The 15,276-nt window shown below is 48.5% G+C and overlaps 1 protein-coding gene across 2 annotated transcripts in view; it reads left to right on the forward strand.

Annotated features, from left to right (window-relative positions):
* Window positions 1-2,006, forward strand: part of rgmb (repulsive guidance molecule BMP co-receptor b) — a 40,284-nt gene extending 38,278 nt beyond the window's left edge. For both annotated transcript variants that reach the window (XM_084322857.1, XM_084322856.1), the window contains exon 3: window positions 1-2,006. This exon is cut by the window's left edge and continues 1,196 nt beyond it. The gene's annotated coding sequence lies outside the window, so the exon portion shown is untranslated.
* Window positions 2,007-15,276: the final 13,270 nt, after the last annotated feature.

Genomic DNA, 15,276 nt, shown 5'->3' on the forward strand with positions numbered 1-15,276 from the left:
GATTCCAAACTCTAACCTTAACCAACTTCGAAAGAGTCGCCTAAGCTTAACCAGTGATAAACTAGGCGTTAGGTAGTTTGCAGGCTGTTCGAGGCGGAAATAGGCGCAGAAACAGGCGTCACGCGATTGGCGCACATGTCCAGAAACGTCAGTGGCCAATCAGATCGCAGAATGCGCACGCGGAACTGGAAATCGGTTGGTAAAAGTATAGACGCGGACCGGAGAGATACCGGCCCCACTCACCGCTGCTCCTTGCGCGGTGAGGGGGCGGAGACGGAGGTGTCGTCTGTAACGTGACGGAGATGTGACTTATTCGATCTCTCTCTTCGCTGGCGGGATAAGACATAGGAAACACCGTAGACAGTCGAAACAAACACTCTCGTGCATGTGTGCGCGTGCGTATACGATTGTGTATACTAGACACTGGAGGACATTGATAAACACTCCGGAGTGTAAATAGCATGTGTTGTTCTCAGTGTGCCAGTGTGATGGCGTAGGGTTTGAGTCTTCTTTATTTTTTTTTGTGCGATTTGACGTGACTTTTTAGTTTTGTACCTCAGACAGAGGATGTTTGTTTTAACAGAAGCACTTTATTTTTGTTTTTACTTTATTTTAACAAATCCACATCAGTATTTTCCCCTCATTCTCCTGTCTTTACCTATCACACTCTCACTCTCCATCTCTCTCTCTCTCTCTCTCTTCTCTCTCTCTCTCTCTCTTTCTCTCTTTCTCTCTCTCTCTCTCTCTCTCTCTCTCTCTCTCTCTCTCTCTGACAACCCAAGCTTTCTAAACCATGTGATAAGTTCATACAGGCCTCTGTCGTCACAGAGGTCTATTGACATTATTATTATAATATTTTTTGCTAAAATGGCATCATTCCAAAAGTAGCTGTTGATTCAGCCTCTGATCTGAAGTCAGTTAATGTGAGCTGTTCTCTGTTGAATGTATTATGAATGTTATCACAGTGACTGTCGTCAGACTGACGTCGGTTATGGCAGTTTTGTTATGTTCTAACTCTAACTCCTCGTACGTCTGGTATCTGGCTACGAGGGCTATGTGTGTGTGTCTGTGTGTGTGTTTGCGTGTGTGTGCGTGTCTGCGTGTGTGTGTGTTTCTCATTGACAACTGATGACTAACATGCCTGGACACGTTTTGATTTCCTCCAAGCTCCATATAGGAAACATTCCCACCCGTTGGCCAAACAGCTATACATATAATCAGCTCCTCGACATTTTGCTCAGCTTGTTTCTCTTTTGTTTCGTATTGTTTCGTTTGAGCCAAAAACAAGACAGAGACAGAGGAGGCCTCGTCACGGAAGGCACTCCGGTTTCCATGTACAAACAGAAGTAGGCTACCCCCCCCCCCCCCCACCCGGCTGACCCCCCCCCTCCCCCCCCCCTGCGCGCGTCCTCTCCTCTCCTTGCTACTGTAGAGTCTACTTTGCTCTGACTGCCATTGATGAGCTGCTCCTTTACTGCTGGGATACATGTAAGAGACTGGAGTGTAGACAGAACACTGGGAATCACTGATGATAATAAAAAAGAAAAGGAAAAATGCAGAAAAACTGGGGCTATGTATGCCATTTGACGTCAGACAGGAACACGTCATCCCGTAAGACCATGTGAGCTTGTGTCTCGTATCAACACGTAGGCCCGATCTGATTGGCGTCTCTCTCTCTGGCATTTGTGATCTCTTTTAAGTCGTGTGTGAGTGTCCGTTTTGGTGAAGAGTGACTGCTTAATGTTGAAATACTTAACTTATTTATAAATGTAGTGTCCTGTAGAGGAAGTTAAGCTCCATATTCTTGCTGTTGGATAATAATTATAATAATAATAATAATAATAATAATAATAATGATGATAAAAAAAAGGTCAGATGTGATTGTACTGCCACCTAGTGGTGCTCTGTTGCTATGTCAGTGTTTTACTCAGATGATGCAGGCGCTAAAATGAAAACAAGGAGGGAAAAAAATGTGTGCAAGTGTTTTATTTAAAAAACAATAAAGGAAAAACAAACCAGGTTTGCTTTGTGTTTCTTTGTGACATCATCACACACTGAACGCTACTTTCACACACCACGGTCAGGGGCACAGGAACTCAAACAAATCCCACAATGTACAACAACGTACAGCGGTCATGGTTTTTACAGTTTCAGACTCACTGTCTTGGTCATTAGGAGCAACACATGCGTGTGCAATGTGCATGCACACACACATACATACGCACACAGTGACTGTTACAGTTGACGACACCTGTGGGATCACTGTGAGAGAAGACTGTCAGAATCTCAGTCTGACACCATCTTACAGTAACGGAGACACCGCCATAAACAAGCATGGAGTAGTGTAATCTGTTTCCCATGGAGAGATCCTCCAGGACACGCCCCAGTTAAGATGGACTTCCTTCCCATTCCATGATGGTTGCGATGGCTGTCTCTTCTCCAAGGACAAGTTGTAGCAGTCAGCTTCTCCGTTTTGACCATCTAAGGGTTAAAAACACTTAAGAGAAGAAAAAAGTTTCAAAATTGCAATATTTACTAGAATTTACCAAATTTTGGTGTCATTTTTTATGAATTTTCTGTTTATAAATGTTTCAGAAGATGCAGAATTTATAGATAATTTTCATGGAATGTTCAATTGTAAACAGAATGATAATAATAATAACTTTAATTTGTAGAGCGCCTAATAGACCACTACACTTCCTCGTTACATTGAAATCGGGGAAGAGATTGCGGGGGGAGCAAATTAATGAATGTGGATGAGAGCCGTGATGTAAGTGGTTGCATTCCTAATCGATCAGAACTAAATCGGCCGAGAAAAAGCCCATTTTTAAGCACCTATTCCCCATGCACATGCGCAGATTGCCCACGGATTGTGACGCCACGCACACCCGCCCTGGACTGTTCCATCAGAGGGGCAAGCTTCGGTGGCCAGTGTCCTTTCAGCCGAACAGGATAATGAAACAATGATCCCACTAAATGGCCAGACGCGTCTTATGGTGACATCTACAATTACCTCATTGAGTCTCCAGGTAGACTAATGTTTATATTTAAGTGCAGTGGTCTGTAGCCACTCACACTATCACCGAAGCTCCCCCCTCTGATGGAACAGTCCAGGGCGGGTGTGCGTGGCGTCACAATCCGTGGGCAATCTGCGCATGTGCATAAAAATGGGCTTTTTCTCGGCCGATTTAGTTCTGATCGATTAGGAATGGGTCGCGCCGTGTTCAGGAGATTCAGGCGCATACAAGTCTATTCGATCATGTCTCCAGCACCCCCACAGCCGTAGCTGCAATCACTTACATCACGGCTCTCATCCACATTCATTCATTTGCTCCCCCCGCTATCTCCTCCCCGATTTCAGAATCCCGGAAGACTATTGTTGATGAGTTGTTATGAAGAGCTGGCTACAATCCAGGAACAAAGAGATACAATGGTAAACTGGTATCTTCCTCATTCCTGGTTGTTCTGTGTGAAATCTCTCCCCAAACAGTTTCAAATGTTCTCAAGGTCATGTCCTACAAAGTAGCCTCTATACAGTCTGCCCCATTGTTCTGACCAGGATTATTACGTTCCTTTTGGCCTCCTTGCTGACGTGGACGAGAAACGCATCTATAGGCCTAGTTATCAAATTCTTGGTTTGCAATGGTTTTGCACCTTGTGGGTAAATAAAAACTCAGTTTTCATCTACAACTCCTGTTTCCTCATTGTCTCACTGCTTGGTCCCTAACAAGGAGAAATGGGCATTCTAAACACTTTAAACACATTTAAACACTTTTTAACACTACACCATATTGTATCTATTTATTAGTAAAAGATTTGCACTACCTCTCTAACTCATCTTTTACTTTTTTACTGTCTGAAGCACAATCTCAGGGGGCTCATACAGAACCAAGCATTTCACTGTAATGTACATGTACCTTATATGTGACAAATAAGCTGGTCAGGAAGGCCAGTAACATGGTGGGAGTGGAGCTAGACTATTCCTCTGTCAGAGAGGAAGAGCCTTGCTAAGCTCCACGCCATCATGGACAACCCCTCCCACACGCTATACACAGACTTGGCTGATAGAAGGAGCATGTTCAGTCTTAGACTAAGACTCCCTAGATGCAACACTGAACGGCACAGGAAGTCCTTAATTCCAACAACCATCAGAGTATACAACGCATCACTGTGCCTCACTGCCTCACCACAGAGTGACAGTACAAACTCTGGTAATCTTCCTGGACTTTTTACTTCTTATTTTTACATATACACTTAAACATTTGTATTAAAAAAAATTCTACATTTATTACTGTAAATTGTATTGTATATTTTAGAATGTATATATTTTAGAATGTATATCCCGGACTTTTATTGTTTTTATTGTTTTTTTTTTATTGTTATTTGTTTTTTATTGTTATTTGTGATTTTTGACTACCTAAACTTTACGCAACATAGGGGAGGAGCAAACATAGCTTGCATAGCAGCCTTCTAAACTCTAATTTGAAAATTACCTTGAAGAAAAAGTTTTCCGTCAGTGAAGTTTTGTCACAGATATTTGAAGGTGAAAGTGACATAGGAGAGAATGTGTCTGAGACCCTGATTATGAGGCGTCCTCCTCTGATGAGAATGAGACCCTTAGTGCAGATGCTCCTGTTGTCTCCCAACCACAAGCAGACACGTTACTTTCCAAAAACGGAAAGTTATCATCCCACTCCCCACTTGAACAACATAATATATATTATGTATGTATAATTGGGTGGGTGGGGGGAGTAGGGGTAATGTTTTATTTAAATGGTTATTTAGGTAATCAACAAAGTAACATGAAGCACCTGAAACATACATTTGGGTAACACTTCTGATTATGATCATTTTCTGGAGGTTTAAACTGCTGGGGTCAAAATGTCCCCAAGGATAAAGAGTGTAAAGTCAATTTGAGGATAACAGGAGGGTTAACAAAACCATTTCAAATAATAATAATTTTAGCCCTGCTAGATAGAGGTAGCAAATAACTCTAAGGATGGCAATAATAATAATAAACGTTATTTGTACAAATTCCAAGGAGCAAGGAGTAAGTTTCCCCATAATATTATTCAGCAGAATTTCTCTTGAAATTTAAATTTGGTAAATTCCAGTAAATATTGCAATTCCGAAACTATTGAGTATCATAAATGGATTCAGCATCCCGAATAACCCCCAAAACCACTCCAACATTGTTGAAATTGATCAAGTAGTTTCAGAGATTTGACCATTTAGGTGATTATGCAAATGTTGCTAATTATGCAAATAAAAAAAGTTGCCCAACATGTACAACTTAGCATCCGGCAGTTTCTAAGTGCTGGTGACCCATACTATCCATATCTATCATAAAGGTTTGGTGGTTCCAAAATGTCCGGGTTCATTGTGTTGGCAAATAGACTAAAAGTGCATATTTTTCACAAGATTGATGATTGCATGTTAGTGTGAAAAACATGATAATTGAGTGTCCCTGTCCTTTACAGTTAGCTATAGCTAGGATAACTGAAAATAACGTGAGACCTAGCTAGATAGTTAATGTTAGCTGGAGAGTTTTAACTATCTCACCCATTAATTAAGGCTATAGGCTACCATTACTTTATACTAAATAGTAGCTTTTCTGCTCTACTTACCACTGTATTTCTTTCATTTATCCTCCTCATCTTTTTCTGCTCCAGATGGATAAGTCCTCTTCATTTTGCTTGTTTATACGTAGGTCCTAAGTTATTTCTGGCTCAAAGTTTCATTTTCATGTGAAGATTTAAAAAAATATATATTTCAAACACAAGTGACCTTGTGACGACGGCAGGTCATTTGTTCCACAGCTACAAAGTCAGCGCCCCCTTAATGGGGAGCGACGACGCCTCTCTCGCGGACAAACTCAACTCCTTCTACGCTCGGTTCGGTGTAGACAGTGTCGCCGCTAGCCCTCTGGCTAGTGACGTCACTGGCACACCGGCTGTTGTGGAGGGGGGGGGCAACCGCGGGGGGGCGGGGGTGCTCTCTCGTTGTCGGAACACAGTGTGAGAAGAGCATTTATGCAGGTGAACACCAGGAAGGCTGCGGGCCCAGATGGTATAACAGGACGCATACTTAAGTCCTGTGCAAACCAGCTTGCCCCGGTGTTCACCGCCATATTTAATCAATCCCTGGCGGAGTCAGTAGTCCCTGCCTGCTTCAAGATGTCTACCATCATCCCTGTACCGAAGAAACCCTCCCCAACATGCCCAAATGACTACAGACCGGTGGCACTCACCTCTGTGGTCATGAAATGTTTCGAGAGGCTGGTCAAGGACCACATTTGTGCCTCTCTCCCCAGTGATATGGACCCTATGCAATTTGCATACAGGACAAACAGGTCCACTGACGACGCGGTCTCCCAGGTACTGCACAGCACTCTCTCCCACCTTGACCGTCAGAAGGGGGGCTATGTGAGACTGTTGTTCATTGACTACAGCTCAGCGTTCAACACCATAGTCCCCACCAGACTGGTGGACAAGCTGATCGAGCTAGGTCTGAGCTCCGCCCTGAGCGCCTGGGTACTGGACTTTCTGAGTGAAAGACCCCAGGCGGTCAGGGTGGGGGGTCAGACCTCCAACACCATCACCCTGAGCATCGGGTCCCCCCAGGGCTGTGTTCTAAGCCCCCTGCTGTACTCACTCTACACACACGATTGTGTGGCCAAGTTCAGCTCCAACTCCATAGTGAAGTTCGCAGACGACACAGTGGTGGTGGGGCTGATCTCGGACAACGACGAGAAGGCCTACCGAGAGGAGGTTGAGGTACTGGAACGTTGGTGCCAGGACAACAGCCTGCTCCTGAACATTGGTAAAACCAAGGAGCTGATTGTGGATTATAGGAGAGGACAGCAGGAGACACACACACCACTGATGATTAACGGGGCTACCGTGGACAGGGTGAGCAGCTTCAAGTACCTGGGGGTCCACATCTCAGAGGATCTGACATGGTCAACACACATAGACACAGTAGTAAAGAAAGCGAAGCAGCGCCTCTACCACCTGAGACAGTTAAGGAAGTTCAGAGTATCGGGGAAGATACTCCAGTCCTTCTACTCAGGAGCTGTAGAGAGCATCTTGACCGGAAACATCACTGCCTGGTATGGGAACAGCACGGCACAGGACAAGAAGGCCCTACAGAGAGTGGTGCGCTCAGCCGAGCGTACCACGGGTATTGCGCTACCTCCCCTGCAGGCTCTATACAACAAGAGGTGCAAATCCAGAGCCTGCAGGATAATGAAAGACCCCCACCACCCCAATAACAGCCTGTTCCAGCTGCTGAGGTCAGGCAGACGCCTGCGAACCCCAGCTACTAGGACGGAGAGGCTTAGGCTAAGCTTCTTCCCCCAGGCCATCAGAGCCTTGAACAATGAACATTGAGAGACACAGAAACTGAACTATCCACACACAAGCACACACTAGCACATACACGACACGCACGCTGAGCACGCTCACACACTAGCAGCCACTTTAACACTCATGCCGCACACACGCACACTTATGGCCAGAGGAAAGGCCACTTAAATTAGTATAACATCAGGAACAGTGTATTGCACTACTAAAGCTACCTAGCATGTCCCATATGCTCTGTAAATACTATGTACAGATACCGAGATGGCACACCATGTACCTGTTTATTGCACTGTTGTTTTTTATTGGATTCTATTATATGTTGTACCACTGTATTTTTATTGGATTCTATTATATGTTGTACCACTGTATTGCACATCGTCGCGGGCAAGACCAGCCGCATTTCATTGTATACCTGTATGCCGTGACAATTAAAACTCTTGACTTGACTTGACTTGACTACAGTAGGGAGCGCAGTAGACCAAAGGCTCTGTGGCCGGCGGATTTCTTTTTAACCCTAGGAATCGATAGAAGCCCCGCATTTTGTGAGCGCAGAGCATGATCGGGCGAGTATCAGGAGATGAGATCGGATAGATAGAGCGGTGCAAGCCCATTAAACATTTTGTAGGTGAGGAGTAGCACATTAAAGTCAGATCGGGCTTGAATAGGAAGCCAGTGTAGGGCGGACAAAACTGGTGTGATGTGATCAAATTTTCTAGTTTTAGTTAGTATCCGTGCAGCCGCATTTTGCACAAGTTGAAGATTTTTTATGCTTGAATTATGTATGCCTGAAAAAAGTGCATTACAGTAGTCTAGACGTGATGAGACAAAAGCATGAATTAGGGTGTAGCCTTTTTACTAAGAAGGGCAAAATACGGGAAATTTACGGGAAAATATTTAAACGGGAGGATGGCGGGAAAGAAGGGTAAAATACCCGGGAAAAACGGGAGGGTTGACAGATATGGTAGTAGTAGTAGTAGTATAGTAGTAGTAGTACTACATACATCTCTGTATTGGAGTCACTGATGTTTTATTTTATTTTTTGAACATGCTTTCTTTGTACAATGCATGCTTATGTAACATGTAAATTATAAAATTTCATACAGTCAACATATTCTTAAATAATAGCGCTGCCCGAGGCTGGGCATGATACAGTCAACATATAGCAAGAGAGAGAGCGAGAGAGAGCTCCCGTTCTACAGTCAATATACAGTGTACAGAGAGAGAGAGAGAGAGAGAGACACACATTGGAAAGAAATTGAAATGCTATTTGGCCCTAAACAGAGAGTACACAGTGGCAGAATACCTGAGCACTGTGACTGAAGATCCTTGACTAGGTACAGACTCAGCGAGCACAGCCTAGCCATCGAGAAAGGCCGCCATAGGCAGACTGTGTGTGTTAGAAAGAGAGAGAGAGAGAGCATGTGTGTTTGTCGTGTGTGTGTGTGTTAGAGAGAGAGCATGTATGAGAGATCCAAAAGGACAAAGATCAACACTTAAATCCAAAGAGAAGAGGGTCTATACCAGAGAAAACAAAGCAGCAAGGAGCCAATGGCCGACATCAGCTAAATAGGCTAGCCAGGTAATGACACCAGGCCACACACAGCTTTGGCCAACGGCCCAACGCTACCCAAGCTACCCAAAATTCACACACAGCACATGTCGTATCTCCAAATGTTTTGCCTGGAAAAAAACATTGTTATTAACAAAACATTCGGGAGGGGAAGGAAGGAAGAGTGGGGTAATGTCATTACATTTTCATTCATCTTACCTGCACCAAGGAACGCAGGGCGAAAGGCCGCAACACAGGTCTCCACGTTGACGAAAGGCCTCTCGCTGGCGGGACAAAAATAAGCTATGGCCGGAGCCTTGTCATGGTGCAGGCCCGACTACATCTTCTGTCAAAGATGATGTCGTAGTCAGAGTGCCAGAACCCCCTGCTATTCTCACGGCTAATGTCAATGGTCGTAGCACAAGCTAACAGCTAACTCTAGGCTAACTGATAGCATCAAGCTAACGTTCCCAGCCGAGCGCAGCCGGCAGCTAACGTCGTAGCTAAACAGCTAACTGGCTAACAGTTAGCTCAACCCGGCTATCGCTAACCATTAGCTAACGCAGAAGCAAGCTATGCAGCTACCACTGAAAAACTGTAACGTGAGAAAAGCAATACAGGTGCTGACACCAGGCCACACACCGTTAGCTACTACACTACTACAACAGCTAGTCGGCCAGTTTGGCTCCAGAGAGAGAGAGAGAGAGAGAGATCCACGGCGGGAATAGAATAGAGGGCATTAAAAACTCACCAAACGTCCAAGAGGATGGAGACAACCGCGTGGAGTTGACGAAGTTCATCTGCCGAACGACCATCATCTTCATCTTGGCTGCACGCGCTGTCTCTAGGTTAGCTAACGCTAGTTAGCATTTAGCTAAGCTAGCTACTAGCCGACATCATCATGGCTATATCCCGACTGAACCACACTTAATATTATAACGTAGCTAAAGCTAACTAGCTGTCCCTGTCTTTAACCGGGATGGCTAGCCTGACTGAACTGGCTAACATGCAACAACTTTCATCTTCAGTCCATCTGCGGACGATGTCCTCTTCATCTTGGCTGGCATCCAATGCTGCACGCGCGAAATAGTCAGATGCTAGTCGGTCATGAGCGACTCGTTCATAAGAGCCGATTCATTGCCGTGAGCGTGAGTCGAATCGCTCACGTCTGGCAATGAGTCGGTTCACGCCCCCCCCCCCCCCCCCCCCGGCACGCACACAGACGCACACAATGAACTCAACAGATGCTACCTGGCTGTAACCCCTCCCCTCATTGAAACCAATTCTGCTGCCTGCAGAGCCTCAGAGCCAGGAACGTGTCTAATGTGAAATATATAAGCATATAAGCAAAACTAGATTTTAGGTCTGTGATGAAAAAGGGCCTCGCGGGAAGGGGGGCCTCGCAAAAAATAAAAAAATAAAAAAATAAAAATAAAAATAAAAAATAAATCAAATATTTTTTAATTTTTTTGCGCGGCCCCCCTTCCGGCGAGGCCCTGTGCGACCGCACTGCTCGCACACCCCCTGAGGCGGCCCTGCCGTCACCCCTGCGTTAACTTCGATGCCCCGAGGGAGTTTCGAACCCGTGGTCTGCCGCACCACGGGGGACAGCACAGACCGCTATAGGGAGGTGTAGTCTGACATCGCTTTGCACCGCCTGCGAGGTCCACCCGTATAGGGATTTATCATTGGGAAAATGGATTATCGGCTATTGTAACAATTCTGCCGCATGGAAATTGAAATGTTTTGCACAACGACTGTATAGATCATTTTAAAAAGCAGAAAGCTACTCAATTTAAGATTATTTTATTAAATTTTTTCAAATGTTCAAGTTCAAGTTTTGTTTTATTTGTCATATAAGGTACAGTACATTATAGTGAAATGCTTGGTTATATTATCATACTGGCCAATCGCGTCTCGCTCTTCGCCATTATGAGATATCTCTTATCTCCTAGCACCTAATGGGCTCACGAACAAACAAATGCACTCACATGCACGTGAACAGGCCACGCCCCTGCGTCCTACTATATGACGCCGGACATGGTCACACTCTACCTTCCTCTTTCCAACACGGACGTAGCAGTGCACTCCGTGAACTAGCTGTTATGAAATGCAGGTAGAAATTACACAATGTTGGGTTTTCGCCAGAGGTTCACCAGCCCCTGGAATCTTCTCTGCACATCCTAACATCGCATCGGGCCTGTCCTGGGGTTTCCTCATCTCGTGACAGCGGATCGAGGGACGTCGCGCGACGGTTAGCAGTCGAGGTACGTCGCGCACAGGTAGGGCCTGCGCTAACAGGCATTGACACTAGCATGAGTGATACTGCTCGTTGTCCTGTGAGACAGCCAAGTTATGTATTGGCGCGAGGGGCAGGATATTTGGAAAATCATGGTCGTCATGATTCTGTTTTGGGTGTTTTCCCAGCTATCCTAGAGCGCGCGGCTAATGCTAATGCTACAATGCTAGGACGCCGTTCCTTTGTTTACTAAAAGGTCTTCCCTCCTCTTAACAATTCATGCTGACGGTCAATCGGTGTCTAATGTTGGGGGTTTGACAGGGGCTTGTTTACCATTTATATGGGTAAACTTGCTTTTTGTGATGTGCTTATTGTGAATCTATGAATTGTGTGGACGGGACTGGTGTTTTTCTCTGGTCTGCATCCCCTTAACAATTGTGTGTATGGGCTAGCCCATTCTGCAGTGTGTTAGTGGAGTTTTTGTTCATTTATTAATTTACCCCTTCATGGGTGCACACCACAGTGGAGGTTGCTGCATGCCTACTAGTGAGGCAGTGCTTCACTAGTAGTAGACTTTGGTCTGCAGCCACCACTGGTGTTCCGTGCTTGTGAAGCAGGTGGCATCAGTCCTTTGCCTCTGACATGGTGGAACGGTGTCCTGCCCGGCCGACGCCATGAGGCGAGTCGGCCCGGCAGGTGGCTGGTGGGCTGTTAAAGCCTATACCGCCGCGGTATAGAATTAGCAGCGACTGGCAACATTGTTCAAATTGCTGTTTTTTCTGTCAAAAATGGTGTCGGGTGGTGGGGCCTTAGGGCCAGCCGACGTCAAAACATTGTGCAAGGTTTTGAGGTTATTCAGCTTTTGACCTAGCCGCAAGCTATAACCGCAGGGAGGGCTAGGATGCTGTCAACGCTTCACAGACATCTTTATTTCGAACAGTCTCCCCTTGAGGAGGAGAGAAGGTTTTTCCCTCCTCAGGGCTCCCCTCTCCGCAGAGGGACTTTTGGTCTTTCCGCGGGAGCGCAGGCAGTATTTGACCTAGGCCCCACACCGCCTCACACCGCGCAACCAGAGGTGAGGGCGCGGCCTCGCCAGCAGCTGTGGCGAGGCCCCCGACCAGCGGCCATGTTTCCCCCACCTGAGGTACCCTGGACACAAAGACAACAGGTGATCACAAGGCCGACAGCCTTGGCGGCCGAGGGATCGGCTACATTAGATGAGCACGCCCTAAAAAACCGTCGCCGTCTAACTGTGTCTAGCTCGCTCTCCGGTCACTCCCCCCCCCCAACACCAGTGGGATACGGGCTCTGATTTGTTCCCTTTGGCTGCGGGCCGCGTGCCTTCAGTGAAGCATAAGCGGCTCCCACGCCACACGTTCTGCGTCTGTATTTGGTGAGCCTGGTGTTGTGTCTGTCAACGACGAAGGTTGTCAGCGGGGGAACTCGAGGCCCAGGGGGTCGCAGCGCGAGTTCCCCCAGCCCGCCCTCGCCAGGCCGTGTATCACGTTAGTGCCTCCCACGGCCGGAAGACCGGCGGTGGTCAGTCAGGCACGCGTGATTTGGGTGGTAGTAATATCACTGCAGGGCTACGGTGTGTAGGAACCCACCCTATCGGGCAGTGTGGGGACCACACGCCTTGCGTGTCCAGCTGCAGAACAGATCCTCAGCAGTCCATGCCGGGGAGATGTTCAGTGGGGGAGCTTATGTCACCCAGTGTGATGTCAGCTTCCCCCGTATCAAACTGGCCCTTTCTGTCGTGGGTCCCCCCTTGGGTGCGATTGCCTCGTTGGTAGTGTCAGGGTGCGATATCCCGGCTCCGCGAGACGCCCTGCTCGCACGGTTGGCGAGTCCAGGGTTGGCAACGCACAGCGGGTGGGACCGGGCCGCCTATCTACGGTTCCTGGCGGACCAGCGGTTGGGATTATCAGCGTTTGGGATTATCGCTTGGGATTATCATCACATATGGCTACGACAGTGCCATATGTCGAGGTGGATGGAGAGAACGCTGAGGCGGGGACTTGTGTTGCAGTTTGCACAACCCCACCCTCCTTTTTCAGGTTTGGTACAGACCCTATTGTCAGGGTCAACAGCAGTGACAGCTCTGGCCGACGAGATCCAATCTCTGTTAGCGAAGCAAGCCATCATCGTGGTCCCAAAGGAGCCCGAGAAATCGGGGGGGGGGGGGGGGGGGGTGTCAGACCCATATTGGACCTGTCCCATGGGAGGTTCAGAATGTTGACCGTCTCCCACCTGTTAGACGCTGTCAGGTGGGGGACTGGTTCACCTCCATAGACCTGTAGGATGCGTATTTGCATCCCGAACTTCCATCCTAGGGCTTACCTACGCTTCCTTTGCAGGGCTTAGCGTACGGGTACCAGAGGCTGCCGTTCGGCTACTCTCTGGCTCCCCGCATCTTCACCAAGTGCGTGGAGACCGCGCTGGGGCCTCTGCGTCGTCAGGGTTTACGAATTTTATTCTACCCTGGACGACGTTCTGGTCCTTGGCCGGTCAGGGTAGATCGCCAGGTCTCATACCAGGCAGGTCGTGCCTCACCAGCCTGGGTTTAGCTGTAGACTGGAAGTAGAGTACTCCTCTTCCCAGTCAACGGGTGGAGTACTTGGGCTTTTTCTAAGCTCAAGGTCTATATGGGCATCCCTCTCAGAGCGGCGGCGAGTGGATGGTTCTCGACGCGCTCGGGAGGTTCCGTCCTAGGACGGTTACGGTGCTGTCCATGATGCGCCTGCTGCTGTGGTCCCTCTTGGCCTCCTCTTCATGAGGAGGATGCAGAGGTGGTTTTTTCCAGTATGGAAATGGACCCGGTGAGAGACATGTGGAAGCGGCTGAAGGTTCCCATGTCAGTACTGGGGGACTTCGTCCTCTGGGGAGGGCCTGGTGTCCTCACCAGCGGGGTCCCTGTGGGCAGCAGGCTGTCACACGTCACGGTCTTCACCGACGCCTCCCTCATGGGATGGGGGGGGGGACGTGTCGGGCCAATGCAGTAGGGGGCAGCTGGCAAGACCATACTGCCCGGTCTGCGCTACATTCAATGTGTTGGAATTGAAGGCAGTCCTTCTGGTCCTCAAACGGCTCGGCCACCTTGTGGTGGGAAAGCATGTTTTGGTCAGGACGGACAACACGACGTCAGCGTCGTATATTGTCAGACAGGGAGGAGTGCGCTCCCCCCGTCTGCACCGGGCGGCGGTCGGGCTCTGGCTGTGGGCGTTCTCCATCTGCGCTGCCTGAGGGCTCTCCACATCCCCGGCAGGGAGAATGTGGGTGCAGGTGTGATGTCGCGGGGCGGTCCTCACCCTGATGAGTGGGGACTACGTCCAGACATAGTCAGGCAGGTCTGGGACCGATTCCGTGGCCGTCCGGGATTCTGTACGCATTTCCCCCCTTACACCTGATAGCTCAGCTGTTGGGGCGGGTACGTCGGGAGCGCGGGATTTGGTCCTGATCGCACCGGGCCGGGGCTCAGCTGTGTGGTCCCCGGCCCTGATTCAGCTCTTGGTGGCCCCGCCGTGGCCTGTTCCGTGGTCACCGTGGGCCCTCTCTCAGGCATGCGGAACTCTGTTCTGCCTCCTGTTCTGGGGCAGCCTATGGGCTTGACTGCTGACAGTGTGAATCTGGTGGGGATGCGTCTTGTCTATTCTATGGTTAACGCTATCCGGTACGCACGCTCCATCCTCTACCGCGGCTTACGCTGGGGAGTGGCATATGGTCGAGTGTGGGGGCTGAACATTGTTCAGCCATCCTCTCATGGAACATTCCTGCTTGGCGCTCGGCGTCTCAAGCCTGTGGAACGTTCTCTGTCTCCGAGTGGGACCTCCAACTGGTCCTGGGCCGGTTGTCGGAGGCCCCGTTTGAGCCTCTTGAGCAGGCGCCATTGGATCGGCTGTCTTTGAAGACCGCGTTCTTTTTGGCCATCACCTCCGCTTAGCGCGTGGGTGAGCTGTGTGCTCTCTCGGTGCGGCCTGAGTGCCTGTCTATTCGGCCGATAGCGGTGCGACTCTGAGGCCTAATCCAGTCTTCGTGCCAAAGAATATCCTGAGCTCTTTTCGCTCCAGGGATATTGTGGTTCAGGCGTTTGTCCGCCTCCTCACGCTAGTGAGTTGGAGGCGGGC

This window comes from Notolepis coatsorum, assembly GCF_963971535.1.
Source record: "Notolepis coatsorum genome assembly, chromosome: 10".
In the NCBI taxonomy this organism is placed as follows: Eukaryota; Metazoa; Chordata; class Actinopteri; order Aulopiformes; family Paralepididae; genus Notolepis; species Notolepis coatsorum.